Genomic DNA, 15,911 nt, shown 5'->3' with positions numbered 1-15,911 from the left:
ATATTCCTGGGTAAACGTGTAGTTTGATGCATGCGTATTTGAATCCAAGGAATCAAGGACTCCCCACACTCACGGGTTAGGGGATAGCCTTATCATTGAGATAACTTGGTGACAAAGCTGTGGCTGTGTTCCTGGGTAAACGTGTAGTTTGATGCATGCGTATTTGAATGCAAGGAATCAAGGACTCACCACACTCACGGGTTAGGGGATAGCCTTATCATTGAGATAACTTGGTGACAAAGCTGTGGCTATGTTCCTAGGTAAATGTGGAGCCAATGAGTTTGATGCGAAAGTATTTGAATCCAAGGAACCAAGGACTCACCGCACTCACTAAATGATAGTGTGGATGGTCAAGAATGTGTTTACTTGAAAAATAGTGCTTGGTCGGGAGGACGATGTACTTTTGTACTTTTGCTTGATTTGTATCATTAATCTTAAAAGTCTTATCAATTCAGAAATAATAAGGAACTATAATTATATGCCCCGAATACGTTTAACTGTCAATGAAGCAGGAAAATGGTCATTGTTGGCTAGCTCGAAATGCCAAATTATAAAGTTACAGAAATCTTTGTAACTATGGTTTGTAAATTATCAGACATTATCAAACGGTTGACCACAAAAAGTTTCAGTTCTTATAATTGAACGTGTATTTACATCTGGATTACTTAAGAATAGCTTAAGTGAGTAAAAAACGACTTTCCCACCTTCAAGACACAATCTAACTATGAGCAGGTCCGTGACCCATGATTATTTTTTAACCATATTTTTTATACCTGTCTCCACACCTAAGAACATATGCGTGAGTCAAAAACCTACTCATGTTCAAATATTTTAAATGCTTCCTGAAAATCTTTTATATCCGACTTTTCACAATTGTTTAGCTTAATATGTACATTTAGTGTTGTTTTAAGTCCAAAACACGCATATATTGAAATTAACAAGGTTAGCTTAATGATAAATTTAATTTACTTGAAGTATTTCTCATTTCTTAAATTACAGTGAGTGAGTGACGTTTTACGCCGCTTTTAGCACTATTCCAGCAATATCACGGCGGGGTACACCAAAAATGGGCTTCACACATTGTACCCATGTCGGGAATCGAACCCGGTCTTCGGCGTGACGAGCGAACGCTTTAACCACTAGGCTACCCGACCGCCTCGCAGATCCTGAAGGCATAAAAGGTCCTTATCAAAACCCATCCTTTCAAGAATAGCATTATTAATACCCAAACTGTAATTATGTATTCAGTTTAGAAGCTGAAATTTCGGTAGATACACGATTAGCCTAGGATTTGAAATAAAATTAGTTGAAGATAGCATCTAATTTGATGTGAATTCCTAAAGGCTCAGTAAAATTTTATTCTATTGAATTAAAATTCAAAATTCAAAATTGAAATTGGATCAAGAAATGATTCTGTTGTGTTATGTTATTGTACCTCAACGTACATTATACGGAATATATCCTCTGTCCGAACACCCTGTCGCCATTGCATGTATCATCCTGCGAGGGATATGAACCCTGTTATACCTCATCGCGTTCTTTGTTATGGTACCTGTGAGAACATGAGCCTGTTCGACTCCCAAATGCAGTACTGAATGTGTGTGGCTTTATGCCGCTTTTAACAATCTACAAGTGATATTAAACCAAACATATTTCCCACATTGTACCCATATATGGACTCGAACTCGGGCCTTCGGCAAACACTGCTAAATCTTGTACCACTGTGCTCCCGAACAGGCCCAACCGCCCGTACCTTGAAGGTATACACAAATCTAAATTACGAATCATGGTTATCTCACAAGGGACATATGTTCACATTTTTACTATAAAGGCGAAATTGGAAACGCCTCTCTCGTCTGAATAAAGCTCTTCAAGATGGATATTGGACAGATTCATGTCCGTAAATGAATCCACAAACATTTATGGTCGAGATACTGTCTGAACGCAGACACAATATGATAGGATATCAGCGTGCTGTGTAGGTGTTTTCGAGAACAAATTCATTTGTAGAATATTTTTACCTTTAATCGACTCCGAGGAAATTTACTTTGTACATGCGAATGTGACATGACATGATCCTATTAGGAAAAACTAACGATGAACAGTGACAGCGAAGCATCACAAAGGACCAGTCGCAGGCAATCTTAGCATGACTTTTTGCTGGACTCTAAAGCCTGAGGGGCGGCCGGGTAGCCTAGAGGTTAAAGCGTTCGCTCGTCACGCTGAAGACCCGGGTTCGATTCCCGACATGGGTACAATGTGTGAAACCATACTCACTCACTTAAGCCTGAAGACATGCCCATTCCAAAATTCCTTTAACATCAGTACAAAGGCAGATATATCACTGGGTCCAGCAACTGTACCACCAAAAACCTGTCCCAAATAAAGAGTAACCACAATACTTACTACAATCAAGGAAGGGCTTCTTTATACTCACAGAAAAATATTGGAAACAAGTGGAATACCATGTGAACTCTCTGAAACTCAAAGGATTTGATTTATATTTACAATCTCAGAAAAGAACCAAGTTCAATTCCGTCAAAAACTTCACTCCTTGATTCATGGGGTTCTTGTTACAAAAGCTCGCGGTGATAATAGATACAGTTACATATCTATCTTCAGAGGTTCAGGGCAATTTGCAAAATATGAAAGTAAATTCCATCTAAAGTTCACTGAGAAAACATTATGTGAAAATTTCGGGGTAAGACATTTAGGCCAGAAGAAGGCATGCCCATTGGCACCGATTGCGCTCCCCTTCTGGCTGATCTGTTTCTTAATGTATATGAATCTGAATTTCTGATCGGAGTGACAAAGTCAAAACAAGGTAGTTTGGCAAGTTTAACTTTAGCCTAAGGAATATCGATATCGATGATCTGATATCGTTCATTAACCATCAAATAGCCAATTCCATTCCACTTATTTACCCACCTGAACTAGAAATGAAGGAGACTAGTTAGACCGCCTAGAAAAATTCTATCCGATGCAATTCTGTATTTTGACTAGTATCATATGTTCCCGTGTTTTTTCAGGTGAAAGTGTTTGTGACGGGTGTCGCCGGTGGGGCAGGATACGCTTACCTTTTCGCGGACACCTGATATTATCACTATTTCATAGTGATGAGTAAACACATGATCATGATATAGTCAAAATCGTACAATGGACAGTGTGTGTGTGTGTTAGTGTGCGTACGTGCGTGCGTGCGTGCGTGCGTGCGTGTGCGTGTGTTTGTGTGTGTGTGTGCGTGCGTGCGTGTGCGTGTGTTTGCGTGCGTGCGTGCGTGCGTGCGTGCGTGCGTGTGTGTGATGACAGTGGTTTCAGCTACCAGGCTCACAAGTTTTAAATGTATGACAGTTTGATTCACATAAGTATTTTCTGAGGTTTTACCTGCATTCTGCGAACACAACATAAATATCTTCAAATTTATTCAAATATCTTGGAATGTCACTTTTGGTAGTAATATTTCACTTTGTACCAACGATAATGATCAACAATTGAACGATCACCAATATAAACGATAACTATATTTCAAGAAGTGCGGGCGCATTGAGGAGTCAAACAACGTTTGACCTTTGTCTTTCCCTTCTTACAAATGTAGTATTCAGCTGATTTGAATCATCGTTTTGTTGGTAAAAACTGAAATAGTAGAAGTGTCAAGAATGAACGTTTGTATATATCGTGTCATTATAATTTGAAAAGATGAATATTTTGCTGAATTTCTGCCATATAACAGCGGGAGAATACCAAGGTGCTTGCACAATGCACGGAGATATGGCGAAGAGACGAGTCAATGCTCCGGCCAAATCGATCGATACTAACTTAGACATGCATCTCTCGCGAGTCGCGGATGTTGGAATGTTGAAAAATATATGTTTAACCGGTCCTTTTCAAAACACAAAATCAAATTCCGTGTATTCAAAAACATGTTTTTAGAACGGCAGTGAATTAAAATAAAATAGCGGTCAGTGACTGCGAATTAAGCCATGAAAACATACGGCTTAAGTTTTCTTCATTTTATTTATTCATGCACAAAAGCCAAAAGAACACAAGGCATAAAGGTACCATTCTCAAATATACATATCTATTATAATAGTCACACCACAGGGAAATGATTATTTGGGCTCGGAGATTCTTATCGGAACATATAATCTGGCCCGGGCTGTAGAGGCTTCGATCGCGTTCCACTACATCTTACAGCAATAAAGATGGATGGCGACATTTTTTATGACACAATGTATATCTTAAGGGTACTGAGACTCACGTTTTTGTAACCATGGAACATGAAAGCTATCTTGTTGGGTCTTTGTAAAATTGTTGGTGAAAATATGTAAATCATGTAAACACACCATATCACCTGACAGTGTAATACCATGTTGGTAATCCTTTGTCAAGCTGACACGCCTGGTATTATAATTTACATCACTGTGAGTTTGCAAGTGAAATGTGTACAGAATGTGTATTCCAGTCAAGGCTAAAACATTTTAGTTGTTTTTTCAATAAAGATCCTGCTGCATGGAATTTCGTGTTAATACTAGCATATTTTTTTTATTATTATGCTTATCCAATCAGTTTCATGCAAACAATCTTTGTAAAATACATAGTATCATTCTGAAAGGCGGAATAAGCTCAGAAATGTTCAACTTGGAACGACTGTACCAAAATGACAAAAAATATATTGAATGCTGAATTTTCATATCGCATGTGATTATTGCATGCTGAAACATGTCGGAATGCGAGCACAGCAGGTGAGCGTTTTACACACGGTTGCATTGGTTAGACATATTCGTATAGTGTACAATTCTCTGTCTCAAGTGAAAACCAACTCGATACCTTGCTGTGTGTACAAATGTACTTTATACAGGATATATACAATAAGAACTTTAAGTATCTAGTCAGCACATGTGGTGGTTGTGGTGTTAGTCCTGTTAGCACCCTTTTGCACTCCAATTAAACGAAATATTGTTAACCGTAGCTTAAGTATTAATATCCTGATATTTAGCAACACTGTAGAAATACCATTGATGTATGTTATGTCTAGGTTTGCACGCACCCACTTTGACATGTATGAATATTAATAATATTAAATCCGTATATTTCTCAATTCAGTTATTGCTAGGAATGTATATCGTGTGGGTGTTGATATACTGAGGGGCAACAAAAAGTATACCAAGTTTGTTTTTTCTGTAATTGATAATTAAAAGAAATGTTGTTAAATTTGACTGTCTAAAGTATGTATAACCATCACTCACTGAAACATAAAAATTTAAAAATTAAGTTTAAGTTGGGTAAGTTTTTGCAATAATAAATTGGTTTAATGACTTGGGAAAGAAATAAGGGGCAACCACATGTCCCTTGCCATGTTTGAAATGTAAAAGTGTGCCGAAACGTATAGTTTATTTTGCTCCTCATCGTGTAGGTATATCTTCACAGGATGTATTTTACATTTTGCTATTTTAATAAATGATCATTCAATATAGTCGTCATTATACTGTTCATGTGATTTGATTTGAACTATGATTGACGTTATTAATTTCATTAATTATACCGTTAACGTCATTTTAAGTTGTTCGTTATAATGTTGATGACGCCACAAGACGTCGTTCCATCTATAACTCCATCCCTTCTGGGTTTTCTCCGACAAAGCATCAAGCTAACGCGCCATGACATAACTGGAATACTGTTCAAACCGGCGTTAAACCCAACTCACTCACTTTCTCCTCTTTGTCGTTTTAAAATTGTCACAGAAGATGTCTCTTTAATGAAGTATTTTCCATATTGAAACGCAAATATGGGGCGATGTTTGTGTGTATCACTAGGAATGATGCACTAAATAATGTACTACTTGTATCGATAGACCATGTGTGATGAACAGTGACAAGACTGGTATCTATAGACCATGTGTGATAAACAGTGACAAGACTGGTATCTATAATCCATGTGTAATAAACAGTGACAAAGCTGTTATCTGTAGTCCATATGTGATGAACAGTGACAATACTGGTATCTATAGACCATGTGTGATGAAAGGGACAATACTGTTATCTGTAGATCATGTATGATGACAGAGACAATACTGGTATCTATAGACCATGTGTGATAAACAGTGACAATACTGGTATCTATAGACCATGTGTGATGAACTGTTTACAATACTGGTATCTATAGACCATATGTGGTGAACGGTGACAATACTGGTATCTATAGACCATGTGTGATAAACAATGACAATACTGGTATCTATAGACCATGTGTGATAAACAGAGACAATACTGGTACTTATAGACCATGTGTGATGAAAGGGACAATACTGTTATCTGTAGATCATGTATGATGACAGAGACAATACTGGTATCGATAGACCATGTGTGATGATCAGTGACAATACTGGTATCTATAGACCATGTGTGATGAACGGAGACAATAGTGGTATCAACCCTGCGTGTATATAAGGATAGTCAAGTGGTTAAAGCGTTAACTCGTCACGCCGAAGACCCGGGTTCGATTCCCAACCCAGGTACATGTGAAGCCCCTTTATGGTAATCCCCTCAGTAATATTGCTGGAATATTACTAAAAGCTGTGTAAAACGTCACTCACTCACTCACTCATCCACTCACTCACTCATGGAATAGGGCAAATGTTATTACTTGTTTGGGATGCCGAATGTAAGAAAATTTAATATCGTACAGGGCCAACTGATGGTCTGTTCCACCTAATTCTCCCTCCCTTACGTTAAGAAACAAAATACGTTTTAAACATAATAAAACACCACTAAAATGGATAGTTTAGCGTTAAATAAGTCTTATGTTATTATTCGCATAGTGTGACATTGTCCTTAATTCCGTACAGCAAAAAGTAGAAGTTTAATTTATGTTTTAGAATAAATTTGGTTCCGTTTAATCACTTGCATTGTATGCAAGAAACATAGCCTGAAGCGCAACAGCGGTCGTTGTTTGACTGCAGTTTGTTGCTAAATTCCCCTCGCTACGCAACAGAAGGTTCGGTTGTGTAACTTTTCAAGGATTGCTCATTAACGTGGCCAGTGGCAGACATTGGGCATCAACTTGTGGTAAACAGCTGGTGTGGAAGGTGCTTGACATCTTCACAAGACTGTTTTTAACCATGGGCTGCTGTGAAACCAACAATCCGAATTCGAATTCAAAAGGGGGGGTCTCGTTCAACCTTTGGAGTATTAACATTTAACGGGGCAATTGCCACCATTTGTTTCATTCATCCGTGGGTGTTTTTATCAAACTATTTCGGTAATCGGTTCGTGTGTGTGTGTGTGTGTGTGTGTGTGTGTGTTTCTCTGTGTGTGTGTGTGTGGCTGTGTGTGTGTGTGTGTGTGTGTGTGTGTGTGTGTGTGTGTGTGTGTGTGTGTGTGTGTGTGTGTGTGTGTGTGTGTGTGTGTGTGTGTGTGTGTGTGTGTGTGTGTGTCTTTGTGTTTTGGACGGGGTGGGGGAGAGGGGCAGAATTGACAACGTAAAAACGTCACAGCTAACACAAACAAGTCTACAATGTAGTTGATTCTGTGCGTTTTATCTCTAATTTTCCATATATTTTTTTACACATGGAATGTGAAAATGAAATATAGATACTGTTTGATATTTCAGTCGTTTGTTTAAAATTCCGTGTTATGGCCTTTGTCCGTGGTCGTTTCGCTCAGTGGTCTGTAACGTGACAGTTGCCATCAAGGCTGCAGTACATTAATACTGTACCGTGTTCACGCGGCACAAATCTTCACACACGCATTTTATAGGGCGCTTTGAAATATTTTAAGGGTCAGTTTATATGAAATCTGTGAGGACAATGGTACGAATGTCTAGTCTGGTTCAACTTCTCCTGGCCATGTGTTTTACACAAGGCCCAGGTGTCCACTCACAGGGAACACATGCTCCTCATCGGGTACGGGGGAAGATCAGGCAACATACCAATGTACTTGCAGGAGGATTTGACTCCTATCAACCAAGCGGCTTCAGGATGTGCTTGAGTCTGTGTGCAAGCCAGCCTGCTTGTTTGTCAATCACGCACAACAAGGCTACACTGATGTGCATCTTGAGATCTGTAGATGCTTCCACTGCCGAGGTCTACCGTGACATCGATGTCAGCTTCACAGAGATTCACTCGTGGGACCAGGTAAAGCAAACGCTTGTTGTTTATGCACAATATACAAACATGAAAGTACATGAGTTCTGACGTATGTGGCAGCGTGGGTAGGCTTCAGGTGGCTTTTGAGCTGTAACCAATTCTTTGTGTTCCCCTCTCTATATATTTAAGTACTATTGCAAAATACGCCGTGAAGTTCAATAATGAAGCCATATTCAGGCTGGACTATGGCTAAAAGCGGCGTAAAACAATACTCACTCAAACTCTAAAGGAACAAATATTTGTCAGCGTTCTTTTAAAACAAGTCAGTAATATGTTCCTTTCGAAAGGTGAGGGCTAAAGGATGTTGGAGTCGTGGTATAAATTATATCAGTCTGGGAAATGTTTCATTCTTTTGATGAACTGAGAATTCTTTAAACGTCCGTCCGTCTGTAGTGATACAAATAAAAGAGTTCGAATTGTCAGCGAGAAGTGTTGTGTTGCAATTTATCTATATCATTTTGTAAAATAAACAAAATTAATGTATTAATGCCACACTATTAGACACATTTCTCAGATCTATTACTAAAGAGACTCATACATATTCTTTTTATATGTTGTTGACCCAATACTCGCATGGTGCACCAGTCCACACGGACAGTATTTTCAAACTATAAGAATAAGGGTATATATGTCTCTACGTTTTGGTCAATCAATCAATCAATCAATCAATCTTTGGTTGCCGTATCTGATAAACATAAGTAGTCGTATTACATTTGGTAAGAGGCGACTAACGGGATCGGGTGGTCAGACTTGCTGACTTGGTTGATGCATGTAATCGATCCCAATTTCGTGGATCGATGCTCTTGATGTCAATCCTGGATTGTCTGGTCTAGACTCGATTATTTCCAGACGGCCGTCATATAGCTGGAATACTGCCGTTAAACAAGAAAAACACAACAACATATTACATTTGAAAAAATACTTGGTCGCCTTGTTTGATCAAGAGCGAGCAGAATGCCATTTCTGAAGGTACTTTCACATAACATCATTTCCCATACGTTCTCACGTCAGTTCGTACTACATGCAGCTCTCGTCATTTACATATATATTTGCTAAACATTTACTACTTTACATTGTGGATGTGAATTCACACTGGATACTCATGAGACGTCTCACTGGTGTCTATGGAAGACATACTTAATTGATGTGTAACGGCAGTGCATAAGAATTTCACGAACGAACCAAATGTTTTATTATAGGTTTATTCATACCAAATCGAATGAAACATACTACGGTGCCCTTACATAACATTCAAATGTCCTTTGTGTCATGAAAGTCGCATTACATTTGCAAATTTTTGAACATATTGTTGAGACATGTTTTGTTTTTTTTAGATTGACCTGAATCCATGTCACAAGCTCGCCTGTTCAAGAAGTGCCAGATGTGTTCAAACACGGGGGCACCAGAATGTATGCATAGCCTTCGGTACGTGACCATGTATTAACATTTTAAACCGCTTGGTAAAAGAAAGAGTACACCCATGCTAATCGATGGTGATGTATGTGATAGGGTATCATGGCTGTGTTTTGGACCTTAAGTTTGCAGTGCTTCTGGAACTGTTTTCAGCCTTGTATCGTTTTCATAACGGCATTATGGTTAACATCGGCTATACTTCTGAATCCCATAGTAGTTTAAATTTAAGTTATGGTTGAATTTCTTCCTTCTTTCATTTGAAATTCGTATGCCCCTCCTATTAACCAATCAGAATCCACCTCCCATACCACTTGCATTTGCTTGAAAAAAAATGGCGGCGCCCAATCAAGACGATCTGATCGATAATCAAGATTTATATTGTAATAAAACGGGTCTTACCTCGCGAAGTGCATCAAATCTTTTCGCATTTTCATTAAAAACATAAAAAGATTTGCAAAATATCTGTCGACGTCCAGTTGATAGAACACATGCTTTGAAAATCCTGTAGTCGACCGAAATCTGCACGTTGAAATCCATGTTGTTTATGAACCGGATGTCTAGTTTGTGTTGCGATTTTGATTGGACTATGCACAGACACGTTAGTCCAGCCAAAATGTAACTCCTGAATTCCAGCCCAGTTCGGCAAGGGTGGAAACTTGACATTTACAATCAGTAAACTCCCTTGCTTCGGGAAGATGCGCATGTAACTGGTAAACAACACCAGTAACCATATCACGAAATACCACACTTCTTTATTAAAATCCGTGATACGAATTTGTGTTGGTAATGCGTATGAGGAATGTACCTCATGGCTTTTTTCAGAAACGGCTTTCACGGCCGAGGAAAAGGTCATCACACTGGAAAATGAGAGAAACATTCAGGGGTTTGCTGCCAGTGCTGTCAATCGCAACGTCACGTACTACATCACTACATCACTTGTCACCGGCAGCAACTTCATTGCTGAAACAAATTACAAAACCACTTCGTGGAGGTCAATCAGGATTCTTGGAATGCAAAGTGATAATGTGAGCCACGCTCACTTTGGATACTGCCAACAGAGTGGGGAGTTCTGCCTGTATATGGGGATATCCTACAGCCGCAGCCAGCTCACCAAACGTATATACTACGTCCGTCACAAAGCACTCAAGAACACCTCAGCAAAAGCCGGACGCTACATTATTGAGTACGATTGTATTATTATATTCCATCCCTGTAAGATAACAGTAGAAATTCGGTGTATATTCGGTGTGACTGAAAGTTCTTAGTGAGTAATATTAGTGAGTAATATTCAAGCTACATCGCAGCAGCCTTTTAATAGTCTGAGTTTGTTTGTTGTTTAACGCCGCACTCAGCAATATCCCAGCTATATGACGTCGGTCTGTAAATAATCGAGTCTGCACAAGTCTAGACCAGACAATCCAGGATTGACCTCAAGAGCATCGATCCACGCAATTGGGATACGATGACATGCATCAACCACGTCAGCGAGCCTGACCACCCTGTCCCGTTAGTCGCCTGAGACCCAAACCAGGGAGTGAACTTATCAGCACCGAGGTATATGACTTTTATTGTATACCATGAAGTAAAATGGCCTGCTCGCCCGATTCCAAGTTTTGTTGTTTCGTCACTGCGTTGTTTACGGGTGGAATGTGTGAGATCGAATATGTTGCCCGGTAATTGTTGGATGGAGCTTGTTCTCGGGTGTACTTCAAAGGGTGCTGGCGTGTTGCGGGAATTGTTTGGATGGAGCTTGCTTTCGTCTGTACGTTAAAGGGTGTTGCCGTGTTGCGCGAATTGTTGGATGGAGCTTGCTGTCCGCTGTACATTAAAGGGTGTTGGCGTGTTGCGAGAATTGTTGGATGGAGCTTGCTTTCGTCTGTACGTTAAAGGGTGTTGGCGTGTTGCGCGAATTGTTGGATGGAGCTTGCTGTCCGCTGTACATTAAAGGGTGTTGGCGTGTTGCGAGAATAGTTGGATGGAGCTTGCTTTCGTCTGTACGTTAAAGGGTGTTGGCGTGTTGCGAGACTTGTTGGATGGAGCTTGCTGTCGTCTGTGCGTTAAAGAGTGTTGGCGTGTTGTGAGAATTGTTGGATGGAGCTTGCTGTCGTCTGTACATTAAAGGGTGTTGGCGTGTTGCGAGAATTGTTGGATGGAGCTTGCTGTCGTCTGTACATTAAAGGGTGTTGGTGTGCTACGAGAATTGTTGGATGGAGCTTGCTGTCCGCTGTACGTTAAAGGGTGTTGGCGTGTTGCGAGAATTGTTGGATGGAGCTTGCTGTCCGCTGTACGTTAAAGGGTGTTGGCGTGTTGCGAGAATTGTTGGATGGAGCTTGCTGTCGTCTGTACGTTAAAGGGTGTTGCCGTGTTGCGAGAATTGTTGGATGGAGCTTGCTGTCCGCTGTACGTTAAAGGGTGTTGGCGTGTTGTGAGAATTGTTGGATGGAGCTTGCTGTCGTCTGTACGTTAAAGGGTGTTGGTGTGCTACGAGAATTGTTGGATGGAGCTTGCTGTCCGCTGTACGTTAAAGGGTGTTGGCGTGTTGCGAGAATTGTTGGATGGAGCTTGCTGTCGTCTGTACGTTAAAGGGTGTTGGCGTGTTGCGAGAATTGTTGGATTGAGCTTGCTGTCGTCTGTACGTTAAAGGTTGTTTGCGTGTTGCGAGAATTGTTGGATGGAGCTTGCTGTCGTCTGTACATTAAAGGTTGTTGGTGTGTTGCGAGAATTGTTGGATGGAGCTTGCTGTCGTCTGTACGTTAAAGGTTGTTGGTGTGTTGCGAGAATTGTTGGATGGAGCTTGCTGTCCGCTGTACGTTAAAGGGTGTTGGCGTGTTGCGAGAATTGTTGGATGGAGCTTGCTGTCGTCTGTACGTTAAAGGGTGTTGGTGTGTTGCGAGAATTGTTGGATGGAGCTTGCTGTCCGCTGTACGTTTTAAAGAGTGTTTTCCGTTGCAGGGGCAGAAACGTTGTTTCGCGGTTGGGTGGTTTGCCTGTTTAGATTATCGCGATTATCGGAAATATTTTATAAAATGTTAAACTTGTCTTGTTTATATATAACATTATTAGACCTCTTTGAAGAGTTACATGAAATGAGTTCGTTAAGAAATATTTATGATTGTCCGACAAATTGTCACTTAACGTATAATGAGTTGTTGTTATTTGTTTGTTTGTTTTTCTTCTACGTAGCTGGTGACATTCTTTTCCAAAGTATATTACAGTGAAAAGTTTAGTGTTTCATCGCTAAACCTCTTTAAAAAGTTGTGAACCTCTCATATAATCCAAAAGCCATTTGTCTTTTGTCACCAACAGCTTTTGAGGAACGTTCAGTGACGAATTCTATTTTCAGGAACATAAAGGGTCGCTGTGACGTCTTCTTCCTGACTCCAACAGGGCGGATATATACGGTAGAATCTGGCAGTGGAGGGGGAGACGGCGGGACACTGCACCTGCTACGCGTCGGCAACAATGCACTGAGAAGCGTGGACAGGACACAGCTGGTCAATGCCCAGCACCTTACCATGGTCAGCCTGACTCAAGATGGCAAGGAGATGCTCACTATGAGGAAGAATAAAGCCTGCTACAGCGCAGGACCTGACGTTATTGGGAAGCTGGACTCCATGTGCCAGGAAGGCCTTCAACTGAATAAGAGTTAGTGTATTCATATTAATAGACAATTATGATGCGATAAACGTATTGCATTTTCAGTGTAGAGCTTCATTGCACGTCATCTGCAGACTTGAGGGTAAATAAATACTTCAGGCGCCAAACATTATTGCCTACATTCGAGCTTTCTGTTGTCGCTATGAGGGGCGGTCGGGTAGCCTATTGATTAAAGCGTTTGCACGTCACGCCGAAGACCCGGTTTCGATTCCCGACATGGGTACATTGTGTGAAGCCCATTTCTGGTGTCCCCATCCGTGATATTGCTGGAATATTGCTAAAAGCGGCGTGAAACCATACTCACTCACTCTATGTGACTGCTGCTTCTTTATATCGGTCTGTGGTAAACGGGTGATCTGATATATACAGCCTTTCGTTAAAGTGAGTGAGTGAGTTGGACTTAACGTCGCTTTTAACAGTATTCCAGTTACATCACGGCGTGTCAGCTTAATGTGGGAGGAAAGCCCGAAGTGATGCAGGTCTCAGAAGTTTACCACTTCGGTGAAACCCACAAGAACGGGTATGGTGCTGACAAACCTAGAAACATAATCGGGGCGAACCGGGATTCGAACCCACAATCATAGGTTTCTGGCGTGCCAAAGGGACGCAACTCTGCACAACGAATAGCTGCGCCCCCCCCCCCTCCCTTTCGTTAAAAGCCCCACCAGACACGGATGCTTTACATGAAATATTTCTCCCGCAGATGCCATCTTCGTTACCTGGAGCCAGGACGGACTTAACCTGCTGTCACTGGAGCGCTACCAGGAGGGATATCAACTGCGATGTTACGTACGAACTAAGAAGAAACTGAGATAACAGATCATTCCTACATACTTGCCGCTGATTGCTCGAGACGACTCATGCATGTAATTGTCGTGCTTTCGTGTGCTTTCAAAATCTTATTCCCAAGCACAACAGATCCGTGAAGACCCTGTCTTCAGCAACCCATGTTTGCCGTAAAAGGCGACTATGCTTGTCGTAAGAGGCGACTAACAGGATCGGGTTGTCAGGTTCGCTGACTTGGTTGAAGCATGTCATCGTATCCCAGTTGCGTGGATCGATGTTCATAATGTCAATCGCTGGATTGTCTGATCTAGACTCGATTTTATACGACCGCAGTGACATAGCTGGAATAATGTTGAGTGCGGCGTTAAACAACAAACAAACAAATAAACTTAAGCACAATAGTTAAATCCCAAGCAACCACGATAACGTGGGCTCTATGTAGCTTTGTCTGTTACTTAGTTACTTAAAGTGAGCATTGTTAGCATTAGTGATAAGATCAATGCAAGCTGTCACCTTCATCACCATCACCCCGTGTGGCGTGTGGGGCAGAATAGTTCAAAAGTACACGGCCAACCGGATTGATTTTACAACCGAAGCAGCTGGATTCAAATTTGAATAGGAATGCAGTGTGCACCTTTTATTCATTGTCTACATCATACGCAACGTGTTTGTGTTGGTGATTATAAATTTATGAATAAATGCTTATTTAATAGCCGATAACCGATTATCTGTCTTTGACGGTCAAACGTCATGACGACCTCCACGTCGACCGCTGATCGGTGTTATTGCAGTTTAGTGTTCCATTAGCCTGTCCCACAGCCCCTGAACTATTATATTTTCAAGTCCGCCCAGCTCTTACGGTAATGCTACAACCCTAAAAGAAGCAAGTCTAGATGTCCACAGGTTTGGGAATCTCACTGGGGCTCCTTTTCAAATTAAATGCAGCTGCTTGTTTTCATCAAAATTATATATTTTCAGAGGCCAAGCGTTAGTCTTACTTGTGAACACTGGAGAGAACAGCCCGTCTCATTGGGGGTCCTTTTCAATTTACATGGGGTCTTTTGTTTTTATCAATATTATTTTCAGAGACTAAGCGTAAGTCTAAGTGTCATTTCAGGGGATTTCCCATGATCCATATCTACCTGAACACGTTACCTTCACCTTTGGCTCTGTATGCAGATGCCTGTTGTGTAAATTGATTCATAGTTCTTACCCATGCTGTTGTCAAAGCAAATTCGGAAGCAACGTTAGCGGCGGAGGGTAGGTGGATGGGTCACAGCGTTTGGCAAGCTTGAATCCTGAGAGTTTCCAGACATTCACTTCAGTTCAGCGTGTCGTGAGAGATGTTGCGGTGAATTGGTACCCGCTTGAGCTGTCACGGGGATTGCAGATTGTCAAGTCTACACTGTGACGTCATTAGTTAACATGGTGACTCAGGTGAAATGAATGTGTGAAACTTGTTAAACGCCACAGTACGAAAAAGTCCTGCTGTATCACGGGAAGCGAACATAATCGAGACTTATCCTGACAAACCAGTGACTAAAACACGAGCAACGATCCACGCCCAATTTGCCACGTGGCACATTTTAACCAACCGATCCTCAATAGTATCTTTTACGACAAGAAAAACAAAGAAATCCCCCCGATCCCCATATACGTTAACAAAAACATAGCTGAACTGGGAACCAAATTGAGAAGGGAACCATGGTATGAAAAGACGCTTACTAAACACATGATATCAGCATTATTATTAACTTGTTTAGCCTGTTTGAAATATATGTACAGCCAAGAATGGACCAATATTATATCATCTAGTACTAGATATGCTTATACACTTTTTAAGATGAGCTAATAAGCAGAGAAATATTCAATAGATTCGACCTTGTGTACATTTGCTACCGATATTGCTCGT

This window comes from Haliotis rufescens, unplaced genomic scaffold (genome assembly GCF_023055435.1).
Source record: "Haliotis rufescens isolate VD_foot unplaced genomic scaffold, xgHalRufe1.0.p SCAF_1, whole genome shotgun sequence".
In the NCBI taxonomy this organism is placed as follows: domain Eukaryota; kingdom Metazoa; phylum Mollusca; class Gastropoda; order Lepetellida; family Haliotidae; genus Haliotis; species Haliotis rufescens.
The sequence above is the reverse complement of the archived record's forward strand: the minus strand, read 5'-3'. Positions refer to the sequence as shown.